This window comes from Neophocaena asiaeorientalis, unplaced genomic scaffold (assembly GCF_003031525.2).
Source record: "Neophocaena asiaeorientalis asiaeorientalis breed wild unplaced genomic scaffold, Neophocaena_asiaeorientalis_V1.1 scaffold92, whole genome shotgun sequence".
In the NCBI taxonomy this organism is placed as follows: Eukaryota; Metazoa; Chordata; class Mammalia; order Artiodactyla; family Phocoenidae; genus Neophocaena; species Neophocaena asiaeorientalis.
Window position 1 is genome coordinate 1,396,766 of NW_020174057.1, and position 12,412 is coordinate 1,409,177.

Genomic DNA, 12,412 nt, shown 5'->3' on the forward strand with positions numbered 1-12,412 from the left:
TTTTTTTTGTGGTACGCTGGCCTCTCACTGTTGCGGCCTCTCCCGTTGCGGAGCACAGGCTCCGTACGTGCAGGCCCAGCTGCCATGGCTCACGGGCCCAGCCGCTCTGCGGCATGTGGGATCCTCCCGGACCGGGGCACAAACCCGTGTCCCCTGCATCAGCAGGCGGACTCTCAACCACTGCGCCACCAGGGAAGCCCCACACACCTCCTTTTAAAGGAGCAATAGGTCTGTGTATTATGTTCCCATGTTGACAAATCATTTTCACTAATTTTTTTTATTATAGTCTCCCTTCAATATAAAGAAGAAAAATGGATATAAACACCTCAAGGTTTATAGTTCTTATACAGCCAGATAAAATTCACAAATAAGACTGCTCCCACCCTATTCAAATTAACAATTTTGTATATGACACGATGTTTTGTTGAAAGGCAACCAACAAAAAGGTTATGGCAATGTAAGTTATTTTGAGTAAGATGTGTTTATATGATTATACCCTACAAAGAGGAGAGAGACCCAATTCTCTCTCCACTTTTTTCAATTTTTTTTTGAGTGTCCATTTCATGCCAAGACACCCTCTGGGTATTTGGGACACATCAGAGAACAAAGGAGATGAAGACCTCTGTCCTCATGAAGCTTACATTCCAAAGGGAGAAGACAGGCCATAAACAACAAACATATGACTATTAAAATACATACCGCCTGCCGATGCAGGGGACGCGGGTTCGTGCCCCGGTCCGGGAGGATCCCACATGCCGCGGAGCGGCTGGGCCCGTGACCCATGGCCGCTGGGCCTGCGCGTCCGGAGCCTGTGCTCCGCAACGGGAGAGGCCGCAACAGTGAGAGGCCCGCGTACCACACACACAAAAAAAAAAAAAAACATAAAATACATAGTATGTTGGAAGAATAGTGTTATGGGGAAATGCAACCAGAGCAGGATCAGGGGGTGGGGAGCCTGGGGTGTATGAGCAGAAGGTCATGAAAGGCCTCACTGAGAAACTAAGAGTTGAGAAATAACTGTTAAAAAATAATTTTCAAAATGGGTGAAATCATGGCTCTCCTACAGATATAAAATGAAGACATGTTAAAGATTTTATGTCACTCATTATTCAAGCAGGAACTTGGCAGATATTCTAACGAGTTCAAAAAAGAATCTGAATAATAAAGGCATTTATAAATTAGGAATATTGAAATGAATGCACAAATAGGGGTGAGAGAGGAATCAACTGAACACTATAAGAAGAATTTGCATATCTATAGACAATAATTATTTTGCGATCAGTTATCTATAATTAACAGGATTGTAAAACAGCTTCCATAAAACCAGAATCACATCATCCAAAGGGGTTTTTCTCTAGAGACTAGATAATGCAGTTTTTCATGGAAGCACAATTATTTTCTACAGCTTGCAGCAGGCGAGAGGGTGAACCACTTCTGTCTACTTGGAAGGTTACATAATGGGTAAAGCAGCTTCAGAGCCAGACTCTCTGGGTTCAAATGCAAGTACCAGTCCTGTCTGCCTGGGGGACTTTGGGTAAGTTACTTAACCCTTCTGTGCCTCAATATCCCCCTAAGGAAAATGGGGATGATGATAATAAAAGTATTTCCTTTACAGGGTGGTTACAAGGATTACATGAGTTACTAAGAATGCACTTGAACTACACCTGGTACATAATAAGTGTTATTCAAATATTTACTATTACTTTTTAAGCAACAGGGAAACCTCTGCATAGAACACGTTGTGAGGACATTTGGCCTTCACCTAGCTCAAAGGCATCATTTAGCTACTGTATCCACCTTGGTTCCTTGTTCATTAGACAGCGACTCCAATACAGGCACTTGAAACCCAAGGGAGAATGTTCAGCTATTTGGTGACCATTCTTTATAAGGTGACCTGGAATACGTTTAGGTGAGTTTTTTTTTAAAGACTGTCATCAAAAAATGAAAGAACATTACCAGATATACACTACTATATATAAAATAGATAAATAACAAAGACCTACTGTATAGCACAGGGAACTGTATTCAATACCTTGTAATATGTAAATTGATAATTAATCAACTATACTTCAATTTTTTAAAAAATGAAAGAACAGATTGAAAAAAAATTCTGGCAGAAAACTCAGATCCCCGATTACATATTTGCTGCCTTCAGCTTAAGAAACACTGGTTTAAAATACTTAGCCTGAGACCTCCAAGTTGTTGTGACTCCAGCAAAGATGGCCCTTGAGCGCTCACACTTCCCTTGGAGCTAGTTCTGTCCCCATCTATCTTGTGCCCCTGGAGCGGGGAAGGGAGTCAAGTAGATGAGAACTGTTGGGTCAGAAAGAAGAAAGAGAAGTGTTCTAAAACGACAACCTAAGGGATAGCCATGACAACATGGCTTATGAAGATGGAGCCCACCTGGGTCCGTTCCCTGGGCTGGTCATGGTGGAGGTGGTCCAAGTGTAGAGCTTGTCCACTGGCACAGAGCTGGAGGGACACTTAGGCAGACTCTGAGCGGTTACTTTCCACCCTCGTTCTGTGTTTTCAACTCCTTGTTTTTAAAGAATGCAAATAGTATCATTGATTCATCCTTTAATTTCTGGATGGAGGTTCAAAGAAAAGGATGCTATAGACTATATATATTGATGACTCTCATCATCGCTGGTACACCTCTTGGCCCATATGAGAGCCGTCAGGCCACGTGGCCCTATCACAGCCTTGGCATCTCCCTCGGGTCAAGGGTACCAGCCACCAATGCTCTGGGCACTCTAACTAGCTAAAGCCAGGCAGACTTCCACTGAGCGTGGTGGTGGGGAGCTGAACACCCTCCACTCCTCAGGAGCAGAAACAGGGCCAACGTTCGTGAAACAGGGTGGGAACAGTAAAATGCAGTCACCATCCTCGTGCTAAGTCAGGTGCCTCAAACAGTAAGTACAAAGTGCAGGACAGACAAGGTCAAAAGGTCCTCCCAAATGGACATAATTGACACTCACACATTAATGTGAACACACTCATCCCAGGGGTCCTTACAGCACTTTATCATAGTCTGTCCTCCAGTGTTATCATTCATGCATTAATCTGTCTTTTCCGATTATAAGAGCCTTCTCTTGGTTTTCTCTGTACATGTTGGGTATTATCTATTAAGCCTTTACCATATACCAAGCACTTTGCATTATCTCACTGAATTCCCACAACAGCCCTCTGAGTTAAATAGAATTACTGTTCCCTCCTTGCAGATGAGGAAATTGAGGCCCAACTGTGGAAGAGCACAGTCTACTCTCTGTGTGGCCAACATCAGTGCAAACTGTTGGTCACCAGTCCATGATGAGTTAAGTATAGGAATTGAGAGTAAATATTTAGAGACTTCACTGCCATTTGTCATTGTCACCACATCCAAGTATGTGATCAGTAGGCTTGTCTGGTCAGCACAAACTATGGAATAGTCAGAAACATGAAGAAGGACCATGTGTGATGTTCAAGGTTAGTTTTTCAACTGTAACCCCAAAGTGTATACAAATCTAGAATTCACGGGTTTCATTAAAAGATGATTTAACTGTAACTGTATTACGTTACAGGATAAACTGTTGGAACTGGCAACTAATGAAGGAATGAAGATTAAAATTCAGCAAACTTGCTGCATTTTAGATGAAAGTTAAAAAACAAATATCCTGAGTTTGCTGAAATGCGTTTAAAAATCTCTTCTTTCTGTCTGGTCAACATACCTCTGTGAGACGGGCTTCTCTCAGGCGTAATTAAAACAAAACACAGAAACAGTTTATATACCTCGTCTCCTGAAAGTAGCACTGTTGTATCCAACCTAGATTAATTAGTCAAGCTAAACACTTTCCTACGTGAAAAGCGAAGTATTCGTAAATATGGTGTTTGTTTAAAGTGTGCTTATAGGCATTTAATACAAGGAATCTCTATTTCACTTATGAATTTTCCTTTGGCTAAAATTACAGAATGACAAAAGTTATCAGTATGAATAGTGATCTTCTATATAACTGCCTTTATATGCATTTTCATTGAATATGTAGCTTTTATTTATTTTTTTTGCGGTACGCGGGCCTCTCACTGTTGTGGCCTCTCCCGTTGCAGAGCACAGGCTCCAGGCGCGCAGGCTCAGCGGCCATGGCTCATGGGCCCAGCCGCTCCGCGGCATGTGGGATCTTCCCGGACCAGGGCACGAACCCATGTCCCCCCAATCGGCAGGCTGCACCACCAGGGAAGCCCCGAATATGTAGCTTTTTGTAATTACTTCCCCAATTATGTTTATTCTTATTTATTGAAATATAATCTTATGTCTGCTTAATCTATAATAAAAACTAGGGGCTTGTATTTTGGTATCTTTGTTTTTAATTTTATTTTCCTAGTAATTTATTTTTATGGTATCCAAAATTATCAGTCCACAATGTACTGGAAATTTAAAACACCGGTCCTTCTCCACAGATGGTTTGAAAAGCACTGCTCTTGAATGTTGACTCCACGAGTCCCAAACTTTATTTTGCTTGCTGACGCAGCCCTAACTCTTAGATCACTGCCGGGTCATAGTAGGTGCTCAAGAAACATCTGTCAAATAAATGAATGAATAAAACTGAGGTTAGTATAGGCCACAGCCCATGCCCTTAGCCACTCTGTTATACCGCCTCCTACCAAGGGTATAGAGGTCACATCAGGATCAGGATTAGGGTCAGACTAGCTGGAGAAGGCTTTCTAGAAGAGTCAGCTTGAGCACAGCCTTAAACAAAAGGTGAGGAAAATTTGAAAAGGGTGAGAGGATTTGATCAAACCCTCTCTTTCAAAAGCTGAAAGCTAGAGTTACGGAACTGCTGCTGTCCAGAGAGCAAGCCCAGAATTTCTCCCCTTTCCTTGCTAACATTTAGCTTCTGTTGGGTCCTAAAAACCAGGTTCTGGTACAGATTTACAATTCACTGAGTTGTGTCCTCAGGAGTGAGTCTTGGGTAGGAGAGCATTTGAGGTTCTGCAGGCCAGAAGGCAAGAGAAGAATATTCTCCCACCTTAAAAAAGAAAAGGGTGAGAGGACAGAGGCAGATGTTCCCTGCAGTGGGCAGGGCAGGGGTGGGGGGCAGCAATGGCAAAGGCGAAAGCAAGGCTCAGTGTAGGGGCCTGGATGAAACGGCTCTGCGATCTACCCAGAGACAACCTCCAGCTTGTGCCTGAAAAACAAGGGCCACCCTAGATGCACAGAGAACAAACTAGTAGCTACCAGAAGGGAGGGGGAAGCGGGGAAGGACAAGATACGGGTACAAACTACTGTGCATAAAATAAATAAGTGTGGGGCAGACACAAGATGGCAAAGTAGAAGGACGTGAGCACACCCCCTCTCACGAAAACACCAAAATCACAACTAACTGCTGAACAACCATCGACAGAATAAATAAGCTACAAGGAACAGCACAGGGAATATAGCCAATGTTTTATAATAACTATAAATGGAGTTTATAATATAATAGCCAATGTTTTATAATAACTATAAATGGGGTTTAATCTATAAAATCTGTTGTACACTGGAAACTAATATTGTAAATCAACTCTGCCTCAATTAAAACAACAACGACGACTAAGTCCAGAGGTTACTGTGCTCCTTCAAAATCCACCAAGCCTCCAGCAGCGGCCAGGCTGCCAGGAGAGTTAGCCCTGCCCCATGACCGCCAGCATCACCACCTTGTCACCCTGCAGCCAGGAGGGCTCCCAGTGAAGCTGATGGTAGATCCTAATGCTCCAGGGACCACCACCTTGCGCAAGTCTAGGGGCTCCAGGGATTTTGTATTTATAACTTGGTGGGGGCCTGTACAAAGAGGATTTCCCCAACTTGTTTAAGCTTCAGCCCCACCCCGCGACACCTAGACCTGCCCCGGCCCCTTCTCGGGCCGCCTCCTCCCTCATAGAAGTTGCTTTCCTCTCCTTGGAGGCAGGCATTCTATCTGCCACAAGGTGGCGCCAGACATCGTAACGTGAGACGGGACTGCACAGAGCATGTACGCAAAGCGTGAGGTTTTTGCTTCCATTCTTAGAAGCTGAAAAGCCCACTTATTTGCTTTTCTTTATATCCGTGGCAACCTAACACTTCTCTTTGCATGTTTCTGGTTTCATTTTTTAAGTTACACTGAGGTGGGGCCTGAGGGGGGTCAGATTATCTTTATAAATCCTACATATTGTGGGAACTAGAGAAACTAGCCAACTTAAAAACACCAATTAGTCAGAAACGAGAGAGCCCAAGGAACGGAGAAAAACTCCTGTGTAAGAAATAAACAAAGTAGGTGCTCCAAGTTCATGTCTTTTTACTTGTTAAAAACTGCACGGTTACAGAAGTGAATATGGATTTGAACACTTAGTACTGAAAATTCTCTGAAGTCCAATTCCTCTGTCCAGAGCAACATCTATTGAGAGTTTCTGTATTGTTATGTTATCAGCGTCCAAGAGAAACGTCAGGAACCATCGCACTCCCGATGCAGGGGGCCCAGGTTCGATCCCTGGTCAGGGAACTGGATGCCCCATGCCTCAACGAAGATGCCGCGTGCCGCAACTAAGACCTGAAGCAGCCAAATAAATAAAGATTTTTTAAAAACAAACAAAAACAAACACCTGTACTTAAGGCAAGGAATTGGAAACCAACAATTTGTACTATTTGTGGTCTGCGATAACTCAGCACAGAATAATTTTAGGGTACCAAGTCAATAAGGATTAATATTTGGTAACTAAGCAGCACAAACTGAAGTCTTTTTTGTTATTTTTGAGAAGGTGAAACTAAGATTATTAACACTTTCAGAAGACATCTTAATTACTGTCAAACACTGCATGTAAAAAAAAATGCTAATCGGTGAGGCCAAGTTCATGTCCCTCAAAGCTCTCTTATCTATTAAAAAATGTTTATATTCTCATTCATTCTGTGAATATCTACAGATTGTCCATGCTTTGAAGAGCAGAGTGAACAGGAAAAGAGGGAAAGCAGCCATCGCTCAGCCTACTTTTTTACCCTTTAGAGTTCACAATGTTTTTCAAATCCGGTTTTTCAAATAACTCCTCTATCTGAGGACAGAGAAAGAATTTTCCGGAGAAATCACTGATAGCCACTGTAATAACATCTGCCCTTTACTGTGTGATCCACCCCTCCTGCCTTCTGAAACTCTGTTGTCTGTGGGTAAATGAGAAGCAGTTCAACTGGTTTGCTGGAGACTTTTACATGGGTGAATTTCCTTTGGAAAAGTAACTGGATGGCTACATTAACGCCAGCTGGGAAAGTGCGTTCCAGCCATTCTACTTCCTCCCACATCTGTATATGCAGGCCATTCCCCCCCACCCCATGATTGCACATCCAGCCCTATGTTATCCCACATTTTCAGGCTAGGCCCACATGCAGATGGGAAAGGGCCTCTTCTCACTCTTGGCTGCCTCACATGGATACCCCTTGGGTCCCTAATTTGGCAATATCCCAAAACTTCCTAATGTTCCTGGTACTGAGTTTGCTCTTCCTGGGCCAGAAGAGGTGGTGATTGGTCCACGGGGTTAAAAAAAATAATAAATGCTTGTCCCAGAAGCACCCACCTATTTCTCTGCACCTGAAAGAAACAAGTCGATTTGAAAGAGATAGTGTATGGGAGCAGCTGGGCACAGTGCCCTGTACATTGTGAGCCTTCAACAAGGCTTAGATGCTGCCTGCATCTGCGCCTTCTATGAAGCTTTCAACAAGGCTCCCACAGATGGAGCTATTTCTTGTTAGCCATCATTCCATCAGTGTCACCCAGCAATTCCAACACAGCACCTGGCAAACCACAGGCATTCAATAAAAAAGTGTGCCATGAATCTCAAGTTCTTGGGATCTCGATTTCTTTACCTTTAACATAGGGACTGTAACATCTGACTTCAGAGACTCTTCTATCACATGCTAAAGAGCCCAGACACAGTAGAATTTTATTCTTCTCTTTTTTTCCTTGGGAGAAAGATGGACTTGTCCACTTCTCCATCATCTCCCCACATGGCTCACAATCAGGTAGCCACACAAATAGTGTACGATCTGTAGTCCTCCACATATGTACACATCTCCATTTAATCTCTTCCTTGAAAGCATCAGACATAATTTTATTAAGCAGTTAAAGGAACACAAGCCTGCTAGATCAAAGCGGCCAACTGGTCACCCAGCTTTCCCAAAGTGGGGCTGTAGTTCATTACAGCCAGTCAGTTACTCGCATCCACCTCCCCTGTATGTCAACATGCCGGGGAAACAGACTCAGAAGCCCTGGGCACTGCAGGGAAAATCTTTCCAGGTAATCAATGGTATTAAAAAAGCAGACGTCTTGAAAGATGATTAGGACTGTAAAAAATCAGAGGTTCCTACAATCTGAGACAGACCCCAGGTGCCCCCATGGAGTCTCACAGAGAAGTACAAGCTCTGCTGACAATGCTTTTTCTTTAAACAGATGGGCTGCTCCTTCCCAGACATTTTTGGACTAAACCCGAACCTTCACTTTCTTTGCAATTGTTTTTGTTGTCTGTGTTGTTTGTGAGGATCTTAATTCTGGCTTGAAGCACGTCCCCTTTCAGCTCTCATACTTGGTAACATTTGGCTTCCTCTTCTTCTGCAGGTTGTAGGCAGGAAACTGGAAAATGGGCCACAGGAAACCTGGCCTCCTACATCTGTCCCACTTTGTAATTGCAGCTCTGGTTTCATTTTGCCTTGTGTGTCAGCTCTGTTTTAACCCTCAACACGACGGCCAAACTCCGCTTTCTGTAAGAACACTGCTACTCTTATTGCCCAAGGAAACTCACTGAGACTTTTTTTTCTTCCCCAGAGTAATTAACCATATGAATTCAACGTGGAAAAAAATACTGAACGAATTCTCCTAACAGTAGTCATTTGGATCAAAAGAGTATGGAGGGCTTCCCTGGTGGCGCAGTGGTTGAGAGTCCGCCTGCCGATGCAGGGGACACGGGTTCATGCCCCGGTCTGGGAAGATCCCACATGCCGCGGAGTGGCTGCGCCCGTGAGCCATGGCCGCTGAGCCTGCGCGTCCGGAGCCTGTGCTCCGCAACGGGAGAGGCCACAGCAGTGAGAGGCCCGCGTACCGCAAAAAAAAAAGAGTATGGAGCTAGAAAACTGATACATTCAAAGAGATAAAACTACTAATAAGTCCCCAGTGAAAATTCAAGACTACTTCATAATACTGCACACAGCAGAAGTTATATCAGTATGATTATTAGTGGTCCAAGGCGGCCTGACAAATTTTGACTTTTGAGGCTTTGATAAATAACATATGAAAATAAAATAGAATCATTCTTCATTATAATCTCTCTCATTATGATGCTATTTCAAATTATGTTTCTTAACCATATCACCAACTATTAGGTTCAACCATATGAAATTTTTTTTATGGGTCAAAAACAGTCAAATACCAGCAGTCTCATACAGTCAACCTAAAGCATATAATTACACCCAGAGAACACACACACACACACACACACTCTCATCCCCAGGGCAGTATCTTCTTCCTGTGTTTGGTCCATGGGCCCTTTCTGAGACTCTAACATTCTCTAGTAGAGAAAAAAAGATATATTTAAATCCTAAAGGTAATTTATAAATCTCAAAGAGTCCCATTCTAAAGGAAATGTTAGCTATATCGTCCCCCACCAGCCAATACTGAGTGTCCATGGAATTCTCAAGAATAGGGCTCCTACAAAAAAAAATCCATTACTTAAATAGGAGCTTTTCTTTTTTAACGCTAACATTTGATGAGCATTTACTATGTACCATTGTGTTGAGCACTTGATACACGTTATCTGAATTTGATACTGCATGACTTAACAAGGTAGACTAAGACACTCCGGCCACGGGAGTATTTTGGGAAAACAGAGACTTGTATACAGGGCACATGGCTCCAAAGTCCAGCTTCTTAATCACCACACGTAGTTTCCCCAGCAGAGGCTTCATTTCTTATATGCACATCTCACTGCTACTAAGAGAAAAGTCCCATTTTAACACAGAGGGCGATACAACATTCCTATGAGAAATCGAATCAGGAAGTTTTCTTGTTCATTTCTGGCTTGCCTCATCTGTGACTCCAGTTGTTCCAAATGGTTCTGTTTTTAAGAAAATTTGAACCCATCCCACCATTACTTTTTTTAAAAACCCGGTTCCCCTTTAAAAAGATCTGCTATTGGTTTAAATACATAGCTGTGTCATCCAATGCTAAATAATCGAGGTTGCCTCTTGATGAAGACAGGAGGTGAGAAGCTGTGCCCTCTGTAACCTAGCTCCTTCTCAACAGGAAAGACTCATCCTCTTGTTCGGTGTGTGTACACTGTATGGTGGAACAAGAGGAAGAAAGTGGAAAATGAAAGGTAGGTGATGTCGCCGGCCCCGGAGTGGGGCCCCAAACCTGCGTGCATTTCACGTAACAATGACACGTACCATGAGAAACACTGCACTGCGAACGAGGACAGGATGGGGATCCCACTGAAACGACAAGACTGATGGGACTTGGTGAGCACCCAGCAGGGGCTGAAAATTTTTCCTTTAAAAACAAACACCTCTGGGGAAGCCCTCTTTCAGGTTCTAAGAAAGCCATATTTGGGATTTCATGGCATCCCATGACACGCACATAAAATTTAAAAAGGTGTTTTGCATTCAGTAAAACTTACTTAAGATCTTGCTAACTGTTCTTGAATTTGAACTTCAATTTAATGAGCTCCCTAATTTCCAGTGGGTATTTCCCCAAACACACAAACCTCTGATTCTTATATTTCATAGGCCTTTGAATGGAAAATCTTTTACCTAAATTTTTGTCCTGTTAATGTTAATAAAATTCGATCCTGTGTGCAAGGGGAACATTGGAAGTCAGAACATATAAATTCTCATCGTAGCCATGACCTTAAAGAGTTGCATGGGGCTTCCCTGGTGGCGCAGTGGTTGAGAGTCCGCCTGCCGATGCAGGGGACATGGGTTCGTGCCCCGGTCTGGGAAGATCCCACGTGCCGCGGAGCGGCTGGGCCCGTGAGCCATGGCCGCTGAGCCTGCGCATCCGGAGCCCGCAACGGGAGAGGCCACAACAGTGAGAGGCCCGCGTCCCGCGGAAAAAAAAAAAAAAAACAGAGCTGCATGACCTCAGGCAGGGATGTTAACTTCTGTTTCAACTTCTTAAGCAAGGCCAACCCTATCCCCCCTCCATACATGAAGGTCAGCAAACTAAAAGACTTTTTACAATTAAGAGTATTTCAAAAGTAAAAATCTAAGATATCCTTTTGATCAATACATCGTGTAAGTGATCTTCAAAATAAAAATGGAATAATGCCTCCAGCTTCAAATAAAGCCTTCACAGAGAGATGTTTTAAATCTGTGGTTGCCTTCACATCAGAAAATGTTTATTTGCTAACTTTGTTTAGTTTTACAAAAATCGAAAAGAAAGGAAATCTTCCATGCCACTTCTACTAGAATGAAACCATAACCTTTCAGATAAACGTGAAACCTTTTCTGTGCTAAATAATAAGCTGGAGAAGGCCACAAGTATATACCCAGTGCGGTAAGAACACTTCTGCATGACACAAAATGATGGTAGTTTTTCCACATCCAGAAACTGAAGCATTTCCTGCCAGAGCATCCTCCAAACTCTTCTATTGTGTTGAAACTGTAAAATCTTTCTAAATCAGGACTTCCTCCTATTATGCTTTGGAGGCGTCTTTCTGGGAAGGGTAGATCCAAGGCAAAAGGTAGGAATTCCTGCAGCACCACCCAGTGGAAACATTAGAAAAAAAAAAAAGCAAGATAAAACACGTTTAATAAAAGAAAATTCATGTCCTAAGCTCTGCTAATTAAAAATCTGGACAGTGCGCTTTTTCCTACAATGGCAACCAGCAATAGGTTTTGCTTAACAATAGTGCCCTTTTTCCTCGGTGCCGTTCCGTAAATGCCAACCACACAAATGATCGTCAACATCACATCTGCCTTGTCTCGCTCACATGTGTGCACACACACTGGGCCAGGGAGGAAGGAGCTCCGGGTGGGGTCAGGTGTGGCCCGAGACACCATCCCTTCCTCTCAGAAGGATGCCCCAGGGACCGTGGGGACCGGGAAATCTGCACAGCTGTGCTCAGCGTCCCAGTCCAGCTGCAGCGTCGGGCATTTCCTGGCAGAAAGGTAAGAACTGCGCATCTTTCCCTTTCCCTGGTCTGAATACACCTGGTCTGAGCCACCTCCAACATCTGCAGGCACTTCTACCTACCTCCCTCAGTCCCCCCAGAGGGAAAGTCTCAGAGCCTTTCCTCCCCCTGTGGCCCTTATCTCTGGTCCCCCCGCAGCTCTCTCCATGGTGACCATCGCTTCTGCTCCCCTGTCCGACCAAAGCCTCCCACAGGTCGTTTCAGTCTCTGTCTACTTCACTTATGCCCTCATCAGAACACATCTCTTCACCAGCGG